At 46.1% G+C, this 26,280-nt stretch overlaps 1 long non-coding RNA gene across 1 annotated transcript in view; it reads right to left on the bottom strand.

The window, feature by feature from the left end:
* Positions 1–1,223: 1,223 nt before the first annotated feature.
* LOC135057992 (uncharacterized) overlaps positions 1,224–26,280 on the bottom strand; it is a 47,472-nt gene continuing 22,415 nt past the window's right edge. The window contains exon 3 of the long non-coding RNA XR_010244514.1: positions 1,224–2,104. This is a non-coding gene — a long non-coding RNA (uncharacterized LOC135057992). The remainder of the gene's footprint in view (positions 2,105–26,280) is intronic.

Genomic DNA, 26,280 nt, shown 5'->3' on the forward strand with positions numbered 1-26,280 from the left:
CAATGAAATGGCTATTAGATGTAGACTAATTAAATATTTCAGAAGGTTTGTATCTAAAAAATAATTGCCTGATTGCATATAATGTTTTATGTTCTCTCACAAAGCTATCGTTACAGCCCTGCTTGGAATTCAAGTGTTTGTTTACCGAGTTCCTGTTTCCAAAGAAATTGGATAATTAGCACTGATTTGCTAAACAAATTATGTATTTTTTCTTAATTTCCATTTGCACTTGTAACAAGGTTTGTACAAACTGAGCTGTGCCCTGATTGTCGGGTGTCTCACAGATGTAATAATAAAATGCATTCAAGCAAATGACATCTCGCAGAGTCGCTTTCTATGATGTGCCGTAATTATAGTGTAACAGATTAATCCTTTTACAGCCAGAAGAGACCCAGATAATCTGCAGTCAAGAGTTCATACTGATTTACGCAATCTTGCTTAAAGGGGAACGATCTCTTAAATGACAATTCCACACTATAAATATGTTTTATAGCTATTCTAAGCAATACAAATATCTCATAACTAAGTTTGTTCCTATTCCCCGGGAAAAAAGTATTTTGTCCTGTATTTCTGTGTCTCCCAGTATTGACTGGGGCTGTCCAGATGATGTCACATTGGCTCCCTAATGTGTGGATTAAATGGTGACTCACATATCACAGCACTGCCTTTCCTACTGTGTACTTTCTATTTGTGAGTCCATCTCAGGAAACTAGCTACACTCTGGTGCCAGTGATGTCACAGATTCTACTGCCCAGCAGGTAATGCAGCAAGGTGGCCAGACCAAAATGTATCTTACCCATCGAAACAAAAAACAATTAATAGCTGCATGGGCCATATAACAGCAAACATCTTGCTGGAGATAAAGCTATGCTATTTTGCATTTAGTTCAATCCTTGTTAAGTACTGTACATGGATGTAAAATCTAAATAGTGGGGGATGAACCAGCATTTGGTAGTTCTCTGTTTCCAATTAATGTCATATAAACATCCTCAGTGTAGGAAAGATGCTCTGTACCTATGCTCACATAGACCAGCTGTATTCAAGCCTTAAAAGGTATCTTTATCCTCCGTTCTGGGGTTTAGTTAGCCAGGTTATTAAATCGTCATAAAATCACAGCTCCTCAAAGACAAGAATAGCTCCTCATAGTGTTCAAAACTATTTTCAAAAAAAGAATTTATTTATATTACACAGTGGAGTACATCTGTATGTACAGATGGGTCCACATTTATCTTGACCTTTAATAGGATTAACTGAGCCAGGGCAGTCGGACTTAATCCCCTGCTGTAATGACTTAATCCCCTGCTGTATTGTTCTCTGTATTGTATTGCAGCTGAGAACAATAGATGAAGGGTTTATGCTAATAAATCATGCTGTGACTAGGCGCAGAAAACTAGTCAAGATAACCGTGGACCCATCTGTATGTAGTAAAATCTCATAATAAAAACAGCACAAGATGGTAAGAATTACTGTGTACCACAGGTGAGAAAGGTACACTTTTAGGCATGAGGGTGTAACATGGAATATCCGGATATACCACCTCTCCCTTTCAGTGGGTTCCCACTAAGGTTCTCAGGGGTAATAGCAGGCCGTCTCCTCCACCAACGCGTTTCGGACAGATCCTTTTGTCAAGGTGTGTAGGAGTTGTGCCAATCTGACATATTTATACCAAAAATGGGTCATGTGGTACAGGACACCCAATTAATGGACTAAAAACAGGTTTTCCTAGCTTCTAAAAAGGTATCATCATGTGGCAGTCAGTATTACAATAATATAAAACTAAACACAGAGGATGGTGTCTGAAAACATTTGCATTTAAACATAAATAAAATCCGTTTTCAGTTAATTGCCATATTCTTCATTATGACAACACAAAAGCAGATACGGAGCGCAGGAATGTGAAAAAAGTCCCTACAAGGTAGTTTTTCCAATCCTTGTGAGTCCAGTAAAGTGTTTCCTTGTTTCTAAGGATCCCGCCGTTACTTCCTTGGTCCACTTCCGGTCTTTGGACCGCATTTCTGTAAATGTAACTTGGGCCGCATTTCCAGTATTCCCCCGCGGTCAGACGGAAAACGGAAGTCGTCACAGGAACACAGATATCCTTGTCCTGTGCATTCCAGTGGTGTTAGTACCGCATTTCATACAATAACATGGTGAAAAAGAGAAATAATAAATATTACTTGCCAGAAAGTGATTCTGATAATAGTACTTTTAAAACTGTAAGCCACGCTTTGCATTTTCACAACATTGCTAAAGTAACCATTTGGTCTCAAATTCAACATTGAGACCATTTGGCACCAGGGTGTGCATTTCGTATCTCGCCAGATCTCCTTCTATATCATTGTTAGTTACTGCTTTAATTCCACAGAAAGCTACCATTTCCTCCACATTACAACTATGAATTTTCTTAAAATGACAAGAGACATTGTGGGTCTCTAAACCTTTCACAATTATTTCTTTGATGTTCAGCAAGTCTGAGCTTAAGCATATGCCTAGTTCTGCCTATGTACTGTTTACCACAAGTGCATTGCAATAAATAAACACAGTTTTCAGTGTGACATGTAATGAAATCTTTTATTGAATATATTCTGCTTGTGCTGTTAGATTTGTATGTTATTATTTTAGAATTAACACTTTTTACAGCTTTACAAAAGTTGCATGTACCACACTTAAAAATACCTGGAGTATTGGAGAGACAAAAATGATTATAAAGAGGGAGTACAACATCAGATAACCAAGAAGGAAAGTAGGTTTCATACATATCATAAAGTTGAGTATAGAGGAAGAACAGACACTCCCCTGAGACCCTTTTCTTTGGATAAATGAAGAGCTGATGGTCCATCGGGGCTCCGCCAACAAAAGGGAAAAGAAGGCAAATACAACCCTCATCTAGAGAATAAACACTATCCAACAGGAAACAAAGAGCAATACCCAAATAGAAGGAGACAGGCATCCTATAAGAATACCACTGAGGGAAATACATCTCGTGTCAGTTCTGCCGCTCGCCACAGGTTGAAGAGGAGCGGCGGCGGTCCCCCTCTGCTCCTGACCAGCATTTTTTAGGATGTTTATATGACATTAATTGGAAACGGAGAACTACCCAATGCTGTGTCATCCCCCACTATTTAGATTTTGGTTCATACTAGGGATTGGGTGTCCTGGTGATGACTCCAGCTGCTGGGTTTAATCGCAGGGTATATATCACTTTGTGGTGTAAAAAAGTACATGGATATATTCATACCTCCCAACTGTCCCGATTTTGTGGGACAGCCACATTTTTCTGTGACTGTCCCGCTGTCCCACCGGCGCGTCGCAGTGTTCCGCGATGGGGGGGAGGGAGTTGAGAGACCCTCTCTCACTTGCTGCTTTGCCTAGCAGAGCAGCAGTGAATAGACGCTGTGCGCATGCACACAGCATTTGTTCACTGGGAGAGAGGGACAGAGCTCTGGGCATGCCCCACAGCGTTGAAAATGGAGAAGTGGCCCACGACCGCAGCACACTCCATGAAAACAAGCACCTACCCGTGAGCCTGCGCTTCTTAATTTTGGACACCTTTGGCGCGCATCTGTGTCCCTCCTCTTAACTTTCTAAATACATCATACCTCCTAAAGTTGGGAGGTATGATGTATTTACCATAAGTGCAGGATGTGCCAGTCATACAGTACCTTGGGATGCATATGGTACATGAGACATGTGGGGACCCTGCACCGGAGTACAAGGTTCCAAAAATCCCTAAATGAATTTAGCCTCATCAGTGTGAGCTAGATAGTGAGGAGGTGCCATGCTGTGTGCTAAGTGCTACCCTCCATTCACTGAATCATTGATTGAAGTGGCCATAATAATATGACACAACTGTTTCTGAACCCTCCCGCCACTTTCTTGGTTAATTGAGCTGAATATATCTGATGCTTATTGTCTGAATGCACAAAACTGATTTTGTTTTCTTTGACATTGCATTACTATTGCAATTCTCAGAAAGTTGTGAGAAAATACTCTTCTAAAAATAAACACTTAAGCCAGTGGTTCTCAAACTGTGTGCCGTGGCACCTTGGGGTGCCTCAGGACATTTGTAGAGGCACCCTGGGTTGGTGGTCCAGGACCAATTAAAATTATTTATGGTCAATGTAAGGCAAAACCAGTCCTGGTGGCTGTCAATTATAAAATACAGATGGAGCCATGCTAATCGTGGCACCGTCTGTGCTTGGGCACGCCTGACAAGGCGGACCACTGGGAGCAAATGAGGTATGCGTGCATCATAGACGTGGATGCACCCCATTCAAAGTGAATGGGAATATCTGTGTACACTTGGCGGCGCGCCTAGGCACGCCGCTCGTCCCCACCTGCGATGTAGCCACGCTCAATAAGCGTAGCTCCATCTGTATGTGGACAAACAGAAGCAAATCACCACACAATTGAACCTAATGATTACATATAAACACAGTTTACTTAATTTAATATCTCTTTCTAAATTTCTTAATAAGAAACTTCTGGACTAGGGGTGCCGTAAAAGATATTCTGATACTCTAGGGTGCTGTGATTCAAAAAAGTTTGAGAACCACTGACTTAAGCAGTATTTTTGCAAGAGATGCCTGTTCAGGAAAAAACTTCTCTTTTCTAGGTATTGCTTGTAATCGGAATACCTCAAACATCCTAAGCAGATCATTTTATCCTGCCCATGACTGGCACACCTTTATTGCCTCCGACCAGTATTATGCGCCAAAGTGCTCTCATGAAGGGACTAGTCATCATACCTCCCAACTTTTAGTTTTGGAGAAGCAGGACTCCTCTGCACGGCAAAGCCACGCCCTCCTTAAAAGTGGGTGTGGCTTTGGTATAAGGGGGTGCGACCACTTGCCATGTCTCCCATTTACCTCACGGAGGGGGCATGCCCAGCGCTCTATGAACTGCTGGTATGACCCCAGTCCCTCTGTATCCTGTGAATAGGCAGAGCAGTGAGTGACAGGGGTTCTCTCAACTGTCCCCCGCCCCCCACCACCACCACCACACACCATGGGACACTGCGAGCCGCAGGTGGGACAGCGGGACAGTCCCCAAAAAAAGACTGTCCTGCAAAAATCAGGACATTTGGGAGGTATGACTCACTGACCCCTTCTCACTCATATAAAGACCTCTGTGGACTAGGAGTCAGAGGAAGTTACTAGGACCAGTGCATCTTCTCGCAGAGGTGAGTATAGCGACTTGTAAATGGTCGATGTAGCTCTAGCAAGCAAAATTCCCCCCTCTAAATTACATACTTTTCATTGGGCACTGAGCGAGCGCAAGTAGGGAGTAATTCAGAGTTGATCGCAGCAGCAAAATTGTTAGCAGTTGGGCAAAACCATGTGCACTGCAGGTGTGGCAGATATAACATTTGCAAAGACAGTTAGATTTGTGTGGGTTATTTTGTTTCCGTGCAGGGTAAATACTGGCTGCTTTATTTTTACACTGCAATTTAGATTTCAGTTTGAACACACCCCACCCAAATCTAACTCTCTCTGCACGTTATATCTGCCCCCCCCCCCCCCCCCCTGCAGTGCACATGGTTTTGCCCAACTGCTAACAAATTTGTTGCTGTGATCAACTCTGAATTAGGCCCTTAGCCTTCAGAACAGCCTCAGGTCCTCTGCATCCCATACGACCCAGCCATTTTTGCCCCTGAAATTGATCTGGCTCTCTCTTCACTCGTGGGGGATAAGGCACAGAGTGATAGCATATATAAAATACTGAGGAAGGTACAATTCAAAATGTGGCCCGCTGTTGTTTGTCTTAGACAAAGAAGAAAAGAAGGAGTCTCTAGCAGCTAATTTTACTCCCTGGTAGAGTTTAAAATTGCCCTCTTAAAAGCTTTTAGTAGGGCAACTTTAATATTTGGCCAGACATTTGACTTTTTACCTAACTTTTGCAGAACTCACTAGCTTCCATATGGCCCTTTTTGTCAGGAGGGTCATTCTGTCACGGCCAGCAGCTCGTCCTGAGACCAGCAAGGCGCCCCCAGAGAACCCAGAGGAGGTTTCTCTTGGACAAGAGTCACAAGAGGTTCAGTGTCCAGCAACACAAACCCCTCCAGGAAAGATAAAGTATATGGTAATTGGCCTATATATGTTCCCTTAGCCTTGTCTTTCTCAAGCAATAGCTTCCTGGAGGCAGATTATCACAGACAGGTGGTTATTAAAAATCAGAAAAAGGCCTGCCCCTACCCCTCTACAGGTTTCCATGGCAGATATTCCCTTGCTCAAAGAATGCCAGTCCTCTACTAGACATCATCTTAGTTTTTGCTCTAAGTCAGTGCAAAATAGAGCTGGCAGACACACCCAAAAGAGGATCAGCCATCTCTTTCCCAAAAAGAAACAGAACGAATCATAAAGACCAGTTCTAAATGTCAAATCCCTGAACCAGTGCATAAAACCTTGTTCTTTCCATGGAGGGTCTGGCAGACATGCCTTTCTTGCTGGTCAAGAATGACTCCTTTATCAAAATCATCCTCCAAGAGGTCTTTCATACAATCCAGGTCCACCCGAACCACAGGAGCATCCTCAGGTTCCTGTGGGAAGATGTTCTCTAGCAATGGTTATGGTTTTCGGCCTGTCCAATGCCCCTTACATATTCACCTGCCTCATGAAGGCTGTAGTAACACATCTTCGTCAGAAAGGAATCCGATGTGTCATCTACTTAGACGATCTCCTGGTAGTCCACTTACACCAGGAGATACTGTGGGCTCACAGGGATTCATTTTGTCACTCCTGTAACATCTTGGGTTTTCCATAAACCTTGACAAATTGATACTAAATCCTTGTCGGTCAATTGTGTTTCTGGGGTTCCTCATAGATTTCCTTTCTTTCTCCACAGTCAGTTTTCCTTGAGAGACTTAGCCAGAGTCATAAGAAAAATTAAGGCTTTGGAGCCAGGGTTTCTTCACGTCCCTCTCATTTGCAGACATTGCCAAAATCTCCTGTCATCTCTCCTCTGGCAGGGGTTCGTCTGGTCAGACAAGATTTGCTTACCTCTTGCAGTTCACAGGGAGATTCTCAGTTGGACATCCCTTCCTCTGCCTCCCCCGAAGACTCCTTCTACTTCCTCCTCCAATTATCATTATCACTTCTGATGCTTCAATCACCGGCTGTGGAGCTTTCACAAAAGACAAGACAGTAAGAGGAAAATGGTCCACTTAGGAGTCAACAGCCCATATCAACCTCTTGGAGTTGAGAGCTGCCAGCCTAGGGTTTCCCCAAGTGCTAGGGGGATCTCCGTGCATCTATACCTACAGGACTGCAGTTTTCTATCTCAAGAGAATGGGAGGCACTTGGTCTCTCATTCTGTGTTAAGAGGCAGTGAACATTTGGAACTGGGCGGTGGAACGATCAATACTTATGTCATACATTCTAGGAGAAATGAATGAGCTGGACAATTCCCTATCCAGAAAGAAACTCACAGACACATTAGACCGCACGAGTCTGAGGCAAAAAGATTTTCACAGCATACAAAAACATTCGGTCAGTCGCAGACAAATATGTTTGCGACCCCAACAAATGCACAGGTTCCCACCATCATGTCCAAACTCTGGACTCAGGGTGCCTCTCGAATGAATGTGATGTAATTTCCCTGGACTAATCTTCTCCTTCCATATGTCTTTCAACCTCCAGCCATGCTTCTAAAGGTCCTCCACAAAATTAAAGTGGACAGGGTGCTTCAGCTCATCCTACTGTACCCCTTTTGGCCTTCCAGAATTTAGTTCCATCCTGATCACCAGGCTCCACAAGGGACCTAAACTTCTGCAGGGAATGTCCCAGGATTGCTTCCAGGGGACACTGGACTCATTACTCGGCTGTTCACCAACACTAACCTCTCAGCTTCTTCCACAGCCTTAATTAATGCTTCTCTTAGGCCCAGAACAAGATCAAGATACCAGTCCATCCTAGGCTAATTTATATCCTGGTGGGCAACACAAGCTCCATTTGCCAGTCCCTTCTCTGAGAACTTAGCTAATGATTTCCTCGGCACTACGTTTGAGGCAGGGTTAGCTTCTGCCGCAATACAGTTCTACTTTAGCTCTGTTAATTCCAGGCCTTACAGAGTAAAACTTTACCTTAGGTTGCTCAAATGTATTTTCCTGTCCAGGCCTTATTGCCCACGTTACTCTTCTATGTAGGTTATTAATCCTTTTTTAAATTTACTAGCTACTATTCTTTCCAATGGCGACATTTTCTGTCTTTCAAAATAGCTAGCTTCATTGCTTGCTATAGCCTTTGCGGTGAGGGGTGCCGAGCTTTCATTGATACACATATCTGAACTCTGGATGACCTTCAAGTGGGTTTCCATATTGTCCTCATAGGACACACAAATACCAGCTTCTTTCAGACAAAACTAGTAGAATTTGCCCTGCTCACAGACCAATCAGACCTCGATCTTTCCATACTGTATTTGTCTGCTTATCAGTTTATCTTACTCTCACAGCACCCCTCAGAGGTAACATCTCTAATCTTTTCATCACTTGCCGGAAGCCTCTCTGCCCAGCCAGACCTTCTACGATCAGGGGCTGGATAGTTTCTGCCATGCATTTCAGGTATAGAAACGTCGCTCTTCAAAGGTCATTCCTTGCGTGGAGCTGCTGTTACTTCCGCAGCTGCCAGAGTCTTACCATTGCAGTCTATAATGCAGGCTGCACGTTGGTCATTCTCACGCACATACTGTACATTAAGCATTATTGAAGGCCTTCTGACACTCAAATGATAGAGTTCCTTAGAGCAGCCACCAGGTATGTGGTAGTTTGCCCACCAGCTTGTTGCTAGGTGGTAAGCCTCTTGACAAACAAACACTAGTTTGCAGGAATCTATGCTCTCCAAACTCTCTTTGGTCAAGGGAATAGGAGTTCCACCTAGTAACAGCTCCCACCCTACACTCCCTAAACCTTTTTAGGTCTGTTGGTTGTATCCTCTCAGGTTCAATTATTGTTATACCTGATCTCTCCTTTGAATCTAGGTGCTCCAAGAGTTCAAAAGAAGCAGCATGTACAGCCACCTAAAGAACAGTTTCTAAGCATCCCTGCATTAGTTAGCTCACCCCTCTCCCAGTTGAGGATTCCTTAAATCTTGTTGATTTTTGTTTTGAATGTTCTAGTAAACATTGTTCCTTCTGCATCTACTGGTCTTGACTCACTGCAATCAGACGAAGATCGGCCAGTATATTGTATAGTATAACCAGTGCAGCAAGTATGATGGTACAGGGTGGTACTGCATACTGGTAAGAAATTGACGCTGTAACGCTGGCTGTTCACCTTACTTGCAGCCGCTGATGTGTATTTGTCAGGGGAGGAGACCACAGCGCGCCTTTCCTACCCATCATTGCTCAGTCCGGCAGTGGTGGTGTGTAGGGTCTCAAACCAGCCTCCGGATTGTGAGCTAATCAGAGCTTGTGGACCAGCAGCGGCGGCTCCTGATTGGCTGCCGGACCACAAGCTTTGATTGGCTCATGAACTGGCACCTGGTTTGAGATGCACACTGCCGCCGTCTCAGCACTGAGGGGCAGGAGAGCCATATGCTGCGCTCTCCTACCCTGACACACATAGAGCAGCAAGCAGTGGTGAGCAGCACTGTGGGGGGGATGTGTGTACCTGGCACTATGGAGGGCATGTGTGTACCTGGCACTGTAGGGGGCATGTGTGTACCTGGCACTGTGGGGGGCATATCTGCCACTGTGGGAGCATATCTGGCTCTGTGGGGGCATATGTGTATCTGGCTCTGTGGAGACATATTTGTATCTGGCACTGTGGGGGCATATCTGGCACTGTGTGGGCATGTGTGTACTTGGCTATGTGGGGCCAAATGTGTATCTGGCACTATGGGAGCATATCTGGTGCTGTGGGGGCATATTTTTATATGGCACTGTGGGAGCACATCTGGCACTGAGGGGGCTTATCTGGCACTGTGGGGGCATATATGTATCTGATGCTATGGGGGTATATCTGGCACTGTGGGGGCATATCTGGCACCATGGGGCATATGTGTATCTGGCACTGTTGGGGCATATTTGTATCTGGCACTGTGGGGACATATCTGGCACTGTGGAGGCATATGTGTTTCTGGCACTGCACTACTGGGGGCATATGTGTATCTGGCACTATTGGGGGCATATGTGTATCTGACACTGCACTATTGGGGGCATATGTGTATCTGGCACTGCCCTATTTGGGTCATATGTTTATCTGGCCCCCCATATGTGTATCACTAACCATTTTCATTGGCCACATGGACACAGACATTTTTTTGGCATGCCCCACTGAGTATAACCCATCTTAACTCTATTTTAGAAGGTAACTTGGTCATCCTGAAGGCTCTGGTGCAGAGTCCTATGGCATTATACATACTGCCAGTGGCGGTTCCAGAGTTGGGGCAGCACTACAGTCCAAAATTCAAGTAGGGGAGCCACACCAACTGCCACCCTAAATGCTGCTAAACATCACTGGCTAGGACTCACTGGCAGTTGGTGTTGCACCCTTATTTTGAAATTTGGACTGCGCTGCAGCCCCACATCTGGTTCCACCACTGCATACTGTTCTCATTTAGTTAATATATAATGCTTCCAGCTTGTGTAGTGCCTTTGCTATTCTTGGACAAGAAAAGATATGAGAAATAGGCAGAATTCTAAGGAATGATTATTCATATCTTTCTGGAAAAGTCAGTTGTTTGGTAGCAAATATACTGTAGGATAACAAAGCGGCTTTATCAGCTCCTCTGACTCTGCACACAGTAACAGCTTGGTGTAATAGCATTTAATAACACAGTAGCAACATGAGGCAATGCGCATATCGATGCTTGTGCTCTTTCACTGATAGCCAGATCCCTGCAAGTGACACAGAGACCCCACTTCTCTCTACTAGCAAACAAGAAGATCGAAACGTCATGTCGTATATACTGTATATATATTTTTTCCTTTAGAGACTCTGTCTTCTTTATCTCTTGTGCTTGCTTTGAAATTGAAATAAAAGGACGCCCTGGAGCCCTGTTTCAAAGGCAGAGATAGGCAGTCTGCAATAAGCATCTCTTCTGACAGGTTGTTTGTGAAAATGAACCAATTTTAGACCTTGGCGGAAGCAGCTTTTAATAACACTTCCTTCGACCCTGGGGGAACCAACTCGTAAAACAGAAGCATATTTAAAATGGTAAATTCATTAAATGTCCTCTTCGCTTGAGTTACATTTTCAAAGAACCTGGTATGTCAAAAGTTAATATTTCAAGCTACTGTCTCTATCATGGAATAAAACAATATTACGACAAAAGCACATCACATGGCCGCTACAAGGTACAGCACCAAGACTTTTATTACAGAACCAAAGTTGTTTCTCCCCTTGAATGTCTAGGCCAGGCTGCCATTTGCACAGGTTGGGCCAAACTGCTATTTTCCCAACAGGAACATAGACAGGTACAAGCACAGAATACATATTCCACAACAAAGAATCAACATTCTACATCTTAGATTTCCCCAAGAAGTTCCACCTTCTGTCACATCTGGCAACCTTCAGCAAAGGAAGGGCAGGCCAGGCAGCATGCTGGAGAAAGTAGTATTATTAACACTTCCATGATTTTAGATATTTTCAGTAATGTAAAGACTTTTCATGTACTGTAAGAGTTGCCAGCTGTCTGGGATTTCTCCAGGACTGTCCGGAAATCAGCAGCACTATCCAAAATACGGAGACTGCCTAATCTCGGTTGTTGGTGGGAAATCAGTGGGGCACGGTTGCGGTGACATCTGTGTCAGTGTGTCAATCAGGCTAACATAATCTTCTGTTCTGTCCTGCCCTGTGGCCTGCCTTCTCTGTATTCCAGCCAAGACTTTTCTGGATCATAACACTCACTAGGCAATGTCACTGTTGGTGTACAGACTAATAGGTGAGTTCCACATTGTGTCAGGGGAGTGTGTAATCGAAACATATAATAAAAATCAGTGATTCACATGTCACCAGAGAAGTAGGACATATCAAGAGAGTCACAAGGGGAAGTAGAACATGAGTGAGATAGTATACAGAGAGGGCAAATTAAATGGGGTAGACAATGATAGAATAAATGAGACAAGGGAGAAGGCAAGACAAGTTGTGTAAAACATGAAGCAAAGGGGCAGATGAAATGGGTTACATTCAATATCCCGGGAGCCAAAACACCACTGCCGGAATCCCGACAGTCAGGATCCCAAAGGTAAGTGTTTCTGGGGGGGGGGGGAAGGGAGTTAGCTTTAGCTGCCACCCTGGGTGGTTATGGTTAGGCTGCGGAGGTGAGGAGGTTAGGGTTAGGCACAACCGGGCATGGGGGGGTTGGTCAGGTTTAGGCACAAAGGTGGGAGGGTTAGGCTGCGGAGTGTGGGGGATAGGTTTATGCACTAACCAGGGAGGTTAGGGTTAGGCACTAATGCGTGAGGTTAGGATTTGGCTGCGGTAAGGGAGCGTTAGCATACCCTCCAACTGTACCTTTTTAATAGGTACAGTACCTTTTTTTATGGACTGTACCTATTTTTGGCTCTCCAAACTTCCATTGAAAGTATAGGAAAATGGACGTGGCCACGCCCCCTTGCCCGAGGCCACGCCCCTTTTTCTAATTTGTACCGATTTTTGTGTGTAAAATGTTGGAGTGTATGCGTTAGGGGTAGGGGGAATACTTAACTCACCCCTGTCAGGATCTTCATCATCGGGATGCCTCTGTCGGTTTTCTGACTGCTGGCATCCCATGCATCAGCATATTATACCCAAACCACATTTAAATTAGTGATGAGCGGGTTCGGTTTCTCGGAAACCGAACCCCCCCGAACTTCACCCTTTTTACACGGGTCCGAGCCATACTCGGATTCTCCCGTATGGCTCGGCTAACCCGTGCGCGCCCGAACGTCATCATCCCGCTGTCGGATTCTCGCGAGATTCGGATTCTATATAAGCGGCCGCGCGTCGCCGCCATTTTCACTCGTGCATTGGAAATGTTAGGGAGAGGACGTGGCTGGGGTCCTCTCCGTTTATTCATTGTTGAGTTGATGCAAATATTTGTGCTTGCTTATATCATTGTGGGGACTGGGGAGCAGCTTTATATTAATATAGGAGGAGTACAGTGCAGAGTTTTGCTGATCAGTGACCACCAGTTTTATCCGTTCTCTGCCTGAAAAAAACACTCCATATCTGTGCTCAGTGTGCTGCATATATCTGTGCTCACACTGCTTAATTGTGGGGACTGGGGAGCAGCTGTATTATATAGCTTGAGTACAGTGCAGAGTTTTGCTGACAGTGACCACCAGTATACGTTGTCTGCCTGAAAAACACTCCATATCTGTGCTCAGTGTGCTGCTTTATTGTGGGGACTGGGGAGCGGGACCACCAGTATAATATTATATAGGAGGAGTACAGTGCAGAGTTTTGCTGACACAGTGACCACCAGTATATGTAGCAGTACGGTACGGAAGGCCACTGCTGTACCTACCTCTGTGTCGTCATTAAGTATACTATCCATCTACATTCTAATTCTATACCTGTGGTGCATTTTAGTTTTGCAGTTTGCTGACACAGTGACCACCAGTATATATAGCAGTACGGTATGGAAGGCCACTGCTGTACCTACCTCTGTGTCGTCATTAAGTATACTATCCATCTACATTCTATACCTGTGGTGCATTTCAGTTGTGCAGTTTGCTGACACGGTGACCACCAGTATATATAGCAGTACGGTACGGAAGGCCACTGCTGTACCTACCTCTGTGTCGTCATTAAGTATACTATCCATCTACATTCTATACCTGTGGTGCATTTTAGTTTCGCAGTTTGCTGACACAGTGTCCACCAGTATATATAGCAGTACGGTACGGAAGGCCACTGCTGTACCTACCTCTGTGTCGTCTTTAAGTATACTACCCATCTACATTCTATACCTGTGGTGCATTTCAGTTGTGCAGTTTGCTGACACAGTGACCACCAGTAAATATATAGCAGTACGGTACGGAAGGCCACTGCTGTACCTACCTCTGTGTCGTCATTAAGTATACTATCCATCTACATTCTATACCTGTGGTGCATTTTAGTTTTGCAGTTTGCTGACACAGTGACCACCAGTATATATAGCAGTACGGTACGGAAGGCCACTACTGTACCTACCTCTGTGTCGTCATTAAGTATACTATCCATCTACATTCTATACCTGTGGTGCATTTTAGTTTTGCAGTTTGCTGACACAGTGACCACCAGTGTATATAGCAGTACGGTACGGAAGGCCACTGCTGTACCTACCTCTGTGTCGTCATTAAGTATACTATCCATCTACATTCTAATTCTATACCTGTGGTGCATTTTAGTTTTGCAGTTTGCTGACACAGTGACCACCAGTATATATAGCAGTACGGTACGGAAGGCCACGGCTGTACCTACCTCTGTGTCGTCATTAAGTATACTATCCATCTACATTCTATACCTGTGGTGCATTTTAGTTGTGCGCAGTATATATAGTAATAGGCCATTGCTATTTATACTGGCATATAATTCCACACATTAAAAACTGGAGAACAAAAATGTGGAGGTTAAAATAGGGAAAGATCAAGATCCACTTCCACCTCGTGCTGAAGCTGCTGCCACTACTCATGGCCGAGACGATGAAATGCCATCAACGTCGTCTGCCGAGACCGATGCCCAATGTCATAGTAGAGAGCATGTAAAATCCAAAAAACAAAAGTTCAGTAAAATGACCCAAAAATCAAAATTGAAAGCGTCTGATGAGAAGCGTAAACTGTTATGATTCTAATACTCAGGTCTGGGGTCATCTTATATGAAAGGACCTGAATACCAGAATGTAATGCTGGGAAAGGGGAAAGGAATGGGAATAGCCCCTGGCGCCCTATCTCCGTTGTCTCGCCCGTGCTGTCAGTACACTCTTGCGAGACTATGGTTGCTTGGGCCCATGGCAGCCGCGTTTGAAGGGCGGGTTACGTCTGCCCAACTCCGATGCCCCCTCAGGTCTTAATGAGAGTCAAAGAGTGAACCGAGACAGGGTGATAACAAGGGGCCCTCTAACTAAACAACAAGGCCAGGGGCTACTAACAAACCTAAAACTAAAGTATGCGCGGATTACCGCCAGGGAAAAGAACAACCAAAATACTCCACTTGTCCACTCTCCTACACGGCACCGCCGAGTTCCGGAGAGGACTGTGGAAGCGGATACCTCCGCAAATGCTCCAAAACCAGAACACAATATAAAGCGGCCTAGGCCGCAGCACGCGGCAGAGCCGCCACTCACGAAACCACACGAGATCCTCTAAAGACTGTCACAGGTAAATGAGGACCAGGAGAACTCCTTGGGATGAGATGACAAACACCAAGACTCAGGAACTCAGAGGACTGGAATGACCGGGCACAGCAGACCAGGAACAGACGTTCACCAACATGAGCAGCATGCAGGAAACTATCACCGGCGTCTGTGTGAGGCACTGAGAAGGTATTTAGCAGGGAATCCTCCAATCAGAGTCCAGAGCCTGATTACAAGAATGTCATGCAGCTGCCTTGCTGCACGACCAGAAAACATGTGTGCACAGTTAAATAATCAACCCAGCAACGGGGAACGCGGTCCGTCCGTGGCGTCCCCGTTGCTAGGGTCCCAGCGGCTCGGCGCGCCCGGCGTCCTAGCGTTGCTAGGGAGCCGGCGGCTCAGCGTGCACGGCGTCCTAGCGTTGCTAGGGACCCGGCGGCTCAGTGCGCTCGGCGACCCTAGTTGCTAGGCGCTGGGCCGGGAGGAAGTCCCGGACCGTGGCGCCTAACAGTACCCCCCCCCCCTTGAAGAGGGGTCAACGAACCCCTAAAGCCAGGTTTCTGAGGAAATTCCTGAAAGAATAATCTCTTGAGTTTAGGGGCATGTAGATCCTTATCCAAGACCCAAGACCTTTCCTCCGGACCATAGCCTTTCCAGTGAACCAAAAAATAAAGCCGGCCCCGGGAAACTTTTGAATCTAACACCTTCTCTACCAAGAACTCCTGTTGTCCCTGCACATCCACTGGAGATCTACCCTGGGAGGTCCTCCGAGGAAATCTGCTGGAAGAAACATATTGTTTCAACAGGGAACAATGGAAAGTATTCCCAATTCTGAGAGATCTTGGCAAGCGTAGCCGAAAAGCAACTGGGTTGACCTTCTTAATGATAAGAAACGGTCCAATAAATTTGGGTCCCAGTCTAGCCGAGGGTTTTCGAAGCTTGATGTTGTGAGTTGACAACCATACCGTATCTCCCACCTTAAAAGTGCAAGAACGTCGGAGCCTATCAGAAAATTTCTTTTCTCGGAAGGCCGCTTTTCTGAGGGCAAGGTGCACTTTTCTCCAAATTGCTCTGAGATGGGAGGTTAAGGTCAACGAGGAAACTGGAAAATGATGGAAAAAAGAGTTGGCTCTAGGATGAAAACCAAAGACTGAAAAGAATGGGGACTCCTTGGTGGAGGAATGACAAGAGTTATTATAAGCAAATTCGTCCAAAGGAAGAAACTCGGACCAATCATTCTGGAGTTTGGCCGAATACAAGCGTAAGTACTGTTTTAATGACTGGTTGACTCGTACGGTTTGCCCGTTAGACTGTGGATGGTAACCCGATGTTAAAGACAGTTCCATCTTCAAAGAGGCACAAAAACGTTTCCAGAATCGTGCGATGAATTGTGGACCCCGATCAGAGACAACATCAGTGGGCAAGCCATGGAGCCTGAACACATGGCGGAGAAACAAAACTGCCAACCCTTGAGCAGAGGGTAATCGGGGAAGAGCAATGAAATGAGCCATTTTACTAAAACGGTCCACTACCACCCAAATGACTCGCAATGCGGCTGAAAGGGGAAGGTCCACCACGAAATCCATGGAAATATGAGACCATGGCCTGAGAGGAACGGCTAAAGGCATAAGTTGCCCGATAGGCGTCGAACGAGGAACCTTATGCTGTGCACAAACCTGACAGGAATGGACGAATTCCTTAACGTCTTTAGAAAGACTAGGCCACCACACTGAGCGAGAGACTAACTTCAAGGTCTTAGTGATACCCGGATGCCCCGAGACTTTGTTGTCATGAAACTCAGTTAAAACAGTGCCTCTCAAAAATTCAGGGACAAAAAGACGACCAGCAGGAGTAAGTCTAGGAGCTTGGTGTTGAAGCTGGTTTAACTGAGTAAATAAATCCTGTGTGAGGCCTGCCCGGATGACTGAAGATGGAACTATGGGGGTAGTAACAGGATTGCTATTGTGAACCGGAAGAAAGCAACGTGACAGGGCATCAGCTTTCGTATTCTTGGAACCAGGCCTGAAGGTGATTCTAAACCTGAAACGAGTAAAAAACAATGCCCAACGTGCCTGCCGAGCATTAAGCCGTTTAGCAGATTCAATATATTGCAGGTTCTTATGGTCCGTAAAACAGTAATAGTATGCCTAGCTCCCTCCAGCCAATGCCTCCATTCCTCGAAAGCCCATTTTACAGCCAGTAATTCCCGATTACCAACGTCATAGTTGGATTCAGCGGAGGAGAATTTCCTGGACATGAAGGCACAAGGATGTAACTCCTGAGACTCCGGATCTTCCTGAGAAAGGATAGCCCCCACTCCAACCTCTGAGGCATCAACCTCTACAATAAAGGGAAGCTCCGGATTAGGATGTCTGAGGACAGGAGCTGAGACAAAGGCCTGCTTCAAGGCCCGGAAGGCTAACTCAGCTTCAAGCGACCAATTGGAGGGATCTGCTCCTTTTTTAGTCAAAGCTACTATGGGAGCGACCAGGTCAGAAAAAGTATGAATGAACCGCCTATAATAATTAGCAAACCCTAAAAAGCGCTGAATTGCTTTTAAATTAGTGGGTTGCGCCCAATTAAGGATGGCCTGGAGTTTTTTCGGTTCCATGAAAAATCCCTGGGGAGAAATAATGTACCCCAAGAAAGACACTTCTGTGATGTGAAAATCACACTTCTCAAGCTTGGCATATAAATGATTCTCTCGTAATTTTTGAAGAACCAGACGCACCTGGGTAACATGTTGTTCCATAGACTCAGAGTATATCAAAATGTCGTCAAGATAAACGACCACGAACTTCCCAAGGAAGTCACGGAGAACATCGTTAATGAGGTCTTGAAAAACCGCCGGAGCATTTGACAGGCCGAACGGCATCACCAGGTATTCATAGTGACCCGACTGAGTGCTGAAAGCCGTCTTCCACTCATCCCCAGATTTTATTCGGATGAGGTTGTAAGCTCCCCTAAGATCAATTTTCGAAAAGATCACGGCGGAGCGTAACTGATCAAAAAGCACTGAAATTAATGGCAAAGGATAGGTGTTTTTCACAGAGATCTTATTCAGAGCCCTAAAATCAATACATGGTCTGAGTGACCCATCTTTTTTCTCAACAAAGAAAAATCCTGCACTCAACGGAGATTTTGAAGGCCCAATAAAACCTTTTTTAAGGCTTTCCAGAATGTAATTATTCATGGCCGTGGTTTCTGGCCCGGACAGGGCATATAATCTCCCCTTAGGCAAAGTGGCACCTGGTACTAACTCAATTGCACAATTGTAGGACCGATGGGGAGGCAGAATGTCCGCATTGCCTTTGGAGAACACATCAGCAAAATCCTGATATTCCACAGGAATAAGCTCTGGGACGATTGCTGCAACCCGGACTGGATAAGAAATACATTCCTTAACACAAAAAGGACCCCATTGGGAAATCTCCCCGGACCGCCAATCAATGGTGGGATTATGAAAAGCAAGCCAAGGGTGACCCAAAACTACAGGAACTGCCGGACAATGTGTAAGGTAGAATTCTATATCTTCAGAATGTAAGGCTCCTACTGTAAGTAATACTGGAGGTGTGCGGTGAGTAATTATCCCATTGGAAAGCGGACCCCCATCTAACCCGTGCATGGTGATACGTTTATCCAACGGTATCTGTGGAATGCCTAAGGCCTTAGCCCAAGTTAAATCCATAAAATTTCCTGCAGCTCCACTGTCGACAAAGGCCGACACCAATGAACTGAGGCTGCCAAAGGAAATCTTAACAGGGACTAAGAGAGAGTCATTTAAGGAGATAAGCTGCAGACCTAAGTGAACCCCCTCACAATTCACTTGGTCAGAGCGTTTCCCGACTTGTTCGGGCAGTTGCGAGCAATATGTCCCTTACCACCACAGTACAAACAAAGACCAGAACTTAATCTTCTGGTTCTTTCCTCTGGGGACAGCCGGGAGAGACCCATCTGCCTGGGCTCCTCGACGTCCTCTGGAAAGGTATAAGGACAAGGACTAGGCCTAACAGTTGTTCCTCTTTCAGCCCTCCGCTCTCGGAGACGACGATCTATTTTTATAGCAAGCTCCATGAGTTTATCGAGAGTCTCAGGAGCGGGGTACTGGAGGAGACTGTCTTTAATAAGTTCAGATAAACCGAGGCGAAACTGACTGCGCAGGGCCGGGTCATTCCAGCCACAGTCGTTCGACCAGCGGCGAAATTCGGTACAATACACCTCTGCTGGATTTTTACCTTGTTTGAGAGCACGCAGGTGACTCTCAGCTGACGCCTCTCTATCTGGGTCTTTAAAAAAGGCGTCTACAGATAACAAAGCAGAATCTTCAGTTTTTAACCCAAACGCCCAGGTCTGTGGATCCCCCTGGAGTAACGACATAATAATCCCAACCCGCTGAGATTCAGTACCAGAGGAACTAGGCCTTAAACAAAAATATAGCTTACAAGCTTCTTTAAAATTAAAAAAATATTTTCGATTACCCGAAAAACGGTCGGGTAAATGCATCTTTGGTTCTGGGACCACCCTCGGGTAGGCTCGCAAAAGATCTTCCTGCGATCTCACCCGAAGAGAAAGGTCCTGAACCATCTGAGTAAATTCTTGAATTTGGTTAACTAAAAGCTGACGGGATTTGGTCCTAACCCTGCCGGATTCATGAAGCCGGTTAACTCTTACCAAAACTGAATGGGAAAAAATTTAAAACCCCTTTTTTTTTTTTTTTTAGTTTTTGGGACGGTGATAATGTTATGATTCTAATACTCAGGTCTGGGGTGATCTTATATGAAAGGACCTGAATACCAGAATGTAATGCTGGGAAAGGGGAAAGGAATGGGAATAGCCCCTGGCGCCCTATCTCCGTTGTCTCGCCCGTGCTGTCAGTACACTCTTGCGAGACTATGGTTGCTTGGGCCCATGGCAGCCACGTTTGAAGGGCGGATTACGTCTGCCCAACTCCGATGCCCCCTCAGGTCTTAATGAGAGAAAAAGAGTGAACCGAGACAGGGTGATAACAAGGGGCCCTCTAACTAAACAACAAGGCCAGGGGCTACTAACAAACCTAAAACTAAAGTATGCGCGGATTACCGCCAGGGAAAAGAACAACCAAAATACTCCACTTGTCCACTCTCCTACACGGCACCGCCGAGTTCCGGAGAGGACTGTGGAAGCGGATACCTCCGCAAATGCTCCAAAACCAGAACACAATATAAAGCGGCCTAGGCCGCAGCACGCGGCAGAGCCGCCACTCACGAAACCAAACGAGATCCTCTAAAGACTGTCACAGGTAAATGAGGATCAGGAGAACTCCTTGGGATGAGATGACAAACACCAAGACTCAGGAACTCAGAGGACTGGAATGACCGGGCACAGCAGACCAGGAACAGACGTTCACCAACATGAGCAGCATGCAGGAAACTATCACCGGCATCTGTGTGAAGCACTGAGAAGGTATTTAGCAGGGAATCCTCCAACCAGAGTCCAGAGCCTGATTACAAGAATGTCGTGCAGCTGCCTTGCTGCACGACCAGAAAACATGTGTGCACAGTTAAATAATCAACCCAGCAACGGGGAACGCGGTCCGTCCGTGGCGTCCCCGTTGCTAGGGTCCCGGCGGCTCGGCGCGCCCAGCGTCCTAGCGTTGCTAGGGAGCCGGCGGCTCAGCGCGCACGGCGTCCTAGCGTTGCTAGGGACCCGGCGGCTCAGTGCGCTCGGCGTCCCTAGTTGCTAGGCGCCGGGCCGGGAGGAAGTCCCGGACCGCGGCGCCTAACATAAACTTGCCAATATGCCATTTACGACACGGAGTGGCAAGGAACGGCTGAGGCCCTGGCCTATGTTCATGGCTAGTGGTTCAGATTCACATGAGGATGGAAGCACTCATCCTCTCGCTAGAAAAATTAAAAGACTTAAGCTGGCAAAAGCACAGCAAAGAACTGTGCGTTCTTCTAAATCACAAATCCCCAAGGAGAGTCCAATTGTGTCTGTTGCGATGCCTGACCTTCCCAACACTGGACGGGAAGAGCTTGCGCCTTCCACCATTTGCACGCCCCCTGCAAGTGCTGGAAGGAGCACCCGCAGTCCAGTTCCTGATAGTCAAATTGAAGATGTCACTGTTGAAGTACACCAGGATGAGGATATGGGTGTTGCTGGCGCTGGGGAGGAAATTGACAAGGAGGATTCTGATGGTGAGGTGGTTTGCTTAAGTCAGGCACCCGGGGAGACACCTGTTGTCCGTGGGACGAATATGGCCATTGACATGCCTGGTGAAAATACAAAAAATATCAGCTCTTCGGTGTGAAATTATTTCAACACAAATGCGGACAACAGGTGTCAAGCCGTGTGTTGCCTTTGTCAAGCTGTAATAAGTAGGGGTAAGGACGTTAACCACCTCGGAACATCCTCCCTTATACGTCACCTGCAGCGCATTCATCATAAGTCAGTGACAAGTTCAAAAACTATGGATGACAGCGGAAGCAGTCCACTGACCACTAAATCCCTTCCTCTTGTAACCAAGCTCCTGCAAACCACACCACCAACTCCCTCAGTGTCAATTTCCACCTTACACAGGAAAGCCAATAGTCCTGCAGGCCATGTCACTGGCAAGTCTGACGAGTCCTCTCCTGCCTGGGATTCCTCCGATGCATCCTTGAGTGTAACGCCTACTGCTGCTGGCGCTGCTGTTGTAGCTGCTGGGAGTCGATTGTCATCCCAGAGGGGAAGTCGGAAGACCACTTGTACTACTTCCAGTAAGCAATTGACTGTCCAACAGTCCTTTGCGAGGAAGATGAAATATCACAGCAGTCATCCTGCTGCAAAGCGGATAACTCAGGCCTTGGCAGCCTGGGTGGTGAGAAACGTGTTTCCGGTATCCACCGTTAATTCACAGGGAGCTAGAGACTTGATTGAGGTACTGTGTCCCCGGTACCAAATACCATCTAGGTTCCATTTCTTTAGGCAGGCGATACCGAAAATGTACACAGACGTCAGAAAAAGAGTCACCAGTGTCCTAAAAAATGCAGTTGTACCCAATGTCCACTTAACCACGGACATGTGGACAAGTGGAGCAGGGCAGACTCAGGACTATATGACTGTGACAGCCCACTGGGTAAATGTATTGCCTCCCGCAGCAAGAACAGCAGCGGCGGCACCAGTAGCAGCATCGCGCAAACGCCAACTCGTTCCTAGGCAGGCTACGCTTTGTATCACCGCTTTCCAGAAGAGGCACACAGCTGACAACCTCTTACGGAAACTGAGGAAGATCATCGCAGAATGGCTTACCCCAATTGGACTCTCCTGGGGATTTGTGACATCGGACAACGCCAGCAATATTGTGCGTGCATTACATCTGGGCAAATTCCAGCACGTCCCATGTTTTGCACATACATTGAATTTGGTGGTGCAAAATTATTTAAAAAAAGACAGGGGCGTGCAAGAGATGCTGTCGGTGGCCCGAAGAATTGCGGGCCACTTTCGGCATTCAGCCACCGCGTACAGAAGACTGGAGCACCACCAAACAATCCTGAACCTGCCCTGCCATCATCTGAAGCAAGAGGTGGTAACGAGGTGGAATTCAACCCTCTATATGCTTAAAAGTATGGAGGAGCAGCAAAAGGCCATTCAAGCCTATACATCTGCCCACGATATAGGCAAAGGAGGGGGAATGCACCTGACTCAAGCGCAGTGGAGAATGATTTCAACGTTGTGCAAGGTTCTGCAACCCTTTAAACTTGCCACACGTGAAGTCAGTTCAGACACTGCCAGCCTGAGTCAGGTCATTCCCCTCATCAGGCTTTTGCAGAAGAAGCTGGAGACATTGAAGGAGGAGCTAAAACAGAGCGATTCCGCTTGGCATGTGGAACTTGTGGATGGAGCCCTTAATTTGCTTAACCAGGATTCACGGGTGGTCAATCTGTTGAAATCAGAGCACTACATTTTGGCCACCGTGCTCGATCCTAGATTTAAAACCTACGTTGTATCTCTCTTTCCGGCAGACACAAGTCTGCAGAGGTTCAAAGACCTGCTGGTGAGAAAATTGTCAAGTCAAGCGGAACGTGACCCATCAACATCTCCTCCTTCACATTCTCCCGCAACTGGGAGTGCGAGTAAAAGGCTAAGAATTCCGAGCCCACCCACTGGCGGTGATGCAGGGCAGTCTGGAGCGAGTGCTGACATCTGGTCCGGACTGAAGGACCTGCCAACGATTACAGACATGTCGTCTACTGTCACTGCATATGGGCCCTCATTCCGCGTTGTTCGCTCTGTAAATTTCATCGCATCGCAGCGATTTTCCGCTTAGTGCGCATACGCAATGTCCGCACTGCGACTGCGCCAAGTAAATTTGCTATGAAGTTAGGATTTTTACTCACGGCTTTTTCTTCGCTCAGGCGATCGTAGTGTGATTGACAGGAAATGGGTGTTTCTGGGCGGAAACAGGCCGTTTTATGGGCGTGTGGGAAAAAACGCTACCGTTTCCGGAAAAAACGCAGGAGTGGCTGGAGAAACGGGGGAGTGTCTGGGCGAACGCTGGGTGTGTTTGTGACGTCAAACCAGGAACGACAAGCACTGAACTGATCGCAGATGCCGAGTAAGTCTGAAGCTACTCTGAAACTGCTAAGAAGTTTGTAAGCGCAAAATTGCGAATACGTCGTTCGCAATTTTAAGATGCTAAGATTCACTCCCAGTAGGCGGCGGCTTAGCGTGAGCAACTCTGCTAAAATCGCCTTGCGAGCGAACAACTCGGAATGACCTCCATGATTCTCTCACCATTGAAAGAATGGTGGAGGATTATATGAGTGACCACATCCAAGTAGGCACGTCAGACAGTCCGTACGTATACTGGCAGGAAAAAGAGGCAATTTGAGGCCCTTGCACAAACTGGCTTTATTCTACCTAAGTTGCCCTCCCTCCAGTGTGTACTCCGAAAGAGTGTTTAGTGCAGCCGCTCACCTTGTCAGCAATCGGCGTACGAGGTTACTTCCAGAAAATGTGGAGAAGATGATGTTCATCAAAATGAATTATAATCAATTCCTCCGTGGAGACATTCACCAGCAATTGCCTCCAGAAAGTACACAGGGATCTGAGATGGTGGATTCCAGTGAGGAAGAATTAATAATCTATGAGGAGGGGGATATACACAGTGAAAGGGGTGAGGAATCGGAGGATGATGATGAGGTGGACATCTTGCCTCTGTAGAGCCAGTTTGTGCAAGGAGAGATTGATAGCTTCTTTTTTGGTGGGGGCCCAAACCAACCAGTCATTTCAGTCACAGTCGTGTGGCAGACCCTGTCGCTGAAATGATGGGTTCGTTAAAGTGTGCATGTCCTGTTTATACAACATAAGGGTGGGTGGGAGGGCCCAAGGACAATTCCATCTTGCACCTCTTTTTTCTTTAATTTTTCTTTGCATCATGTGCTGTTTGGGGACAATTTTTTTGAAGTGCCATCCTGTCTGACACTGCAGTGCCACTCCTAGATGGGCCAGGTGTTTGTGTCGGCCACTTGTGTCGCTTAGCTTAGTCACACAGCGACCTTGGTGCGCCTCTTTTTTTCATTGCATCATGTGCTGTTTGGGGACTATTTTTTTGAAGTGCCATCCTGTCTGACACTGCAGTGCCACTCCTAGATGGGCCAGGTGTTTGTGTCGGCCACTTGTGTTGCTTATCTTAGTCACACAGCGACCTTGGTGCACCTCTTTTTTTCTTTGCATCATGTGCTGTTTGGGGACAATTTTTTTGAAGTGCCATCCTGTCTGACACTGCAGTGCCACTCCTAGATGGGCCAGGTGTTTGTGTCGGCCACTTGTGTCGCTTAGCTTAGCCATCCAGCGACCTCGGTGCAAATTTTAGGACTAAAAATAATATTGTGAGGTGTGAGGTGTTCAGAATAGACTGGAAATGAGTGGAAATTATGGTTATTGAGGTTAATAATACTATGGGATCAAAATGACCCCCAAATTCTATGATTTAAGCTGTTTTTTAGGTTTTTTGAAAAAAACACCCTAATCCAAAACACACCCGAATCCGGCAAAAAAATTTCGGTGAGGTTTTGCCAAAATGCGTCCGAATCCAAAACACGGCCGCGGAACCGAATCCAAAACCAAAACACAAAACCCGAAAAATGTCCGGTGCACATCACTAATTTAAATGGGACTATTTCTGAACATGTTGGAATTAAATTGATTTGACTTTTCTACACAATTTTGGGGGGCCAAAGAAAAGAGGGCAGTTTAGCATTTTTGTCTACAAAATGTATTTTAATATGGGCTGGCATATGAGAGTATTAGCAGGCTTTCAGGCATTAAGGTGCTTTTTATTACAATGGTTAGATACTGGCCTGAAATTTGACAAGTAAAATGGTTGTTACCATACTATGACTTTGGCTATGGCCCCTGGTCACGTTATAGTACCTGTCCAAGAATCTGAAAATGAAAATATGGTAACCTGTGAACTTTATTATTTTTATTAAAGTAATCCCTTAGTTAGCACTAGAATATTGGTGTTGGACCATCCTCTGGAAAGGTTAGCTTTGCTTAATGTGGCATGTTCCCATTCTTTCCCTGACTGGCATCCATGGTAGATTTCTGTTGTAATTCTTTTACATAGCAGAAGAATTGGGTAGAACTGAAAGGTGACCCTTGATGGCCATGGGACAGGTACAATCACAAGCTGTTATTTACTTGTATTGTATCCCTCAAATCTGCCACTGAAAGAAATTGAACCAGAAGATGTCCTCAATCACATTGACCTTCCCAGGGGAGGGATCATACCTAATGGTTCCGGTATGAATGGTCGACCATGTTATGGTCGACAGTCATTAGGTCGACCACTATTGGTCGACATTGACATGGTCGACATGGACACATGGTCGACACATGAAAAGGTCGACATGAGTTTTTTTACTTTTTTTGGTGTCGTTTTTTGCGTAAAGTGACTGGGGACCCCAATTAGTGCACCGCGTCCCCTCGCATGGCTCACTTCGCTCGCCATGCTTCGGGCATGGTGCCTTCGCTCCGCTACCGCTTCGCTCGGCACAGATTA

Source organism: Pseudophryne corroboree, chromosome 3 (genome assembly GCF_028390025.1).
Source record: "Pseudophryne corroboree isolate aPseCor3 chromosome 3, aPseCor3.hap2, whole genome shotgun sequence".
Lineage (NCBI taxonomy): Eukaryota > Metazoa > Chordata > Amphibia > Anura > Myobatrachidae > Pseudophryne > Pseudophryne corroboree.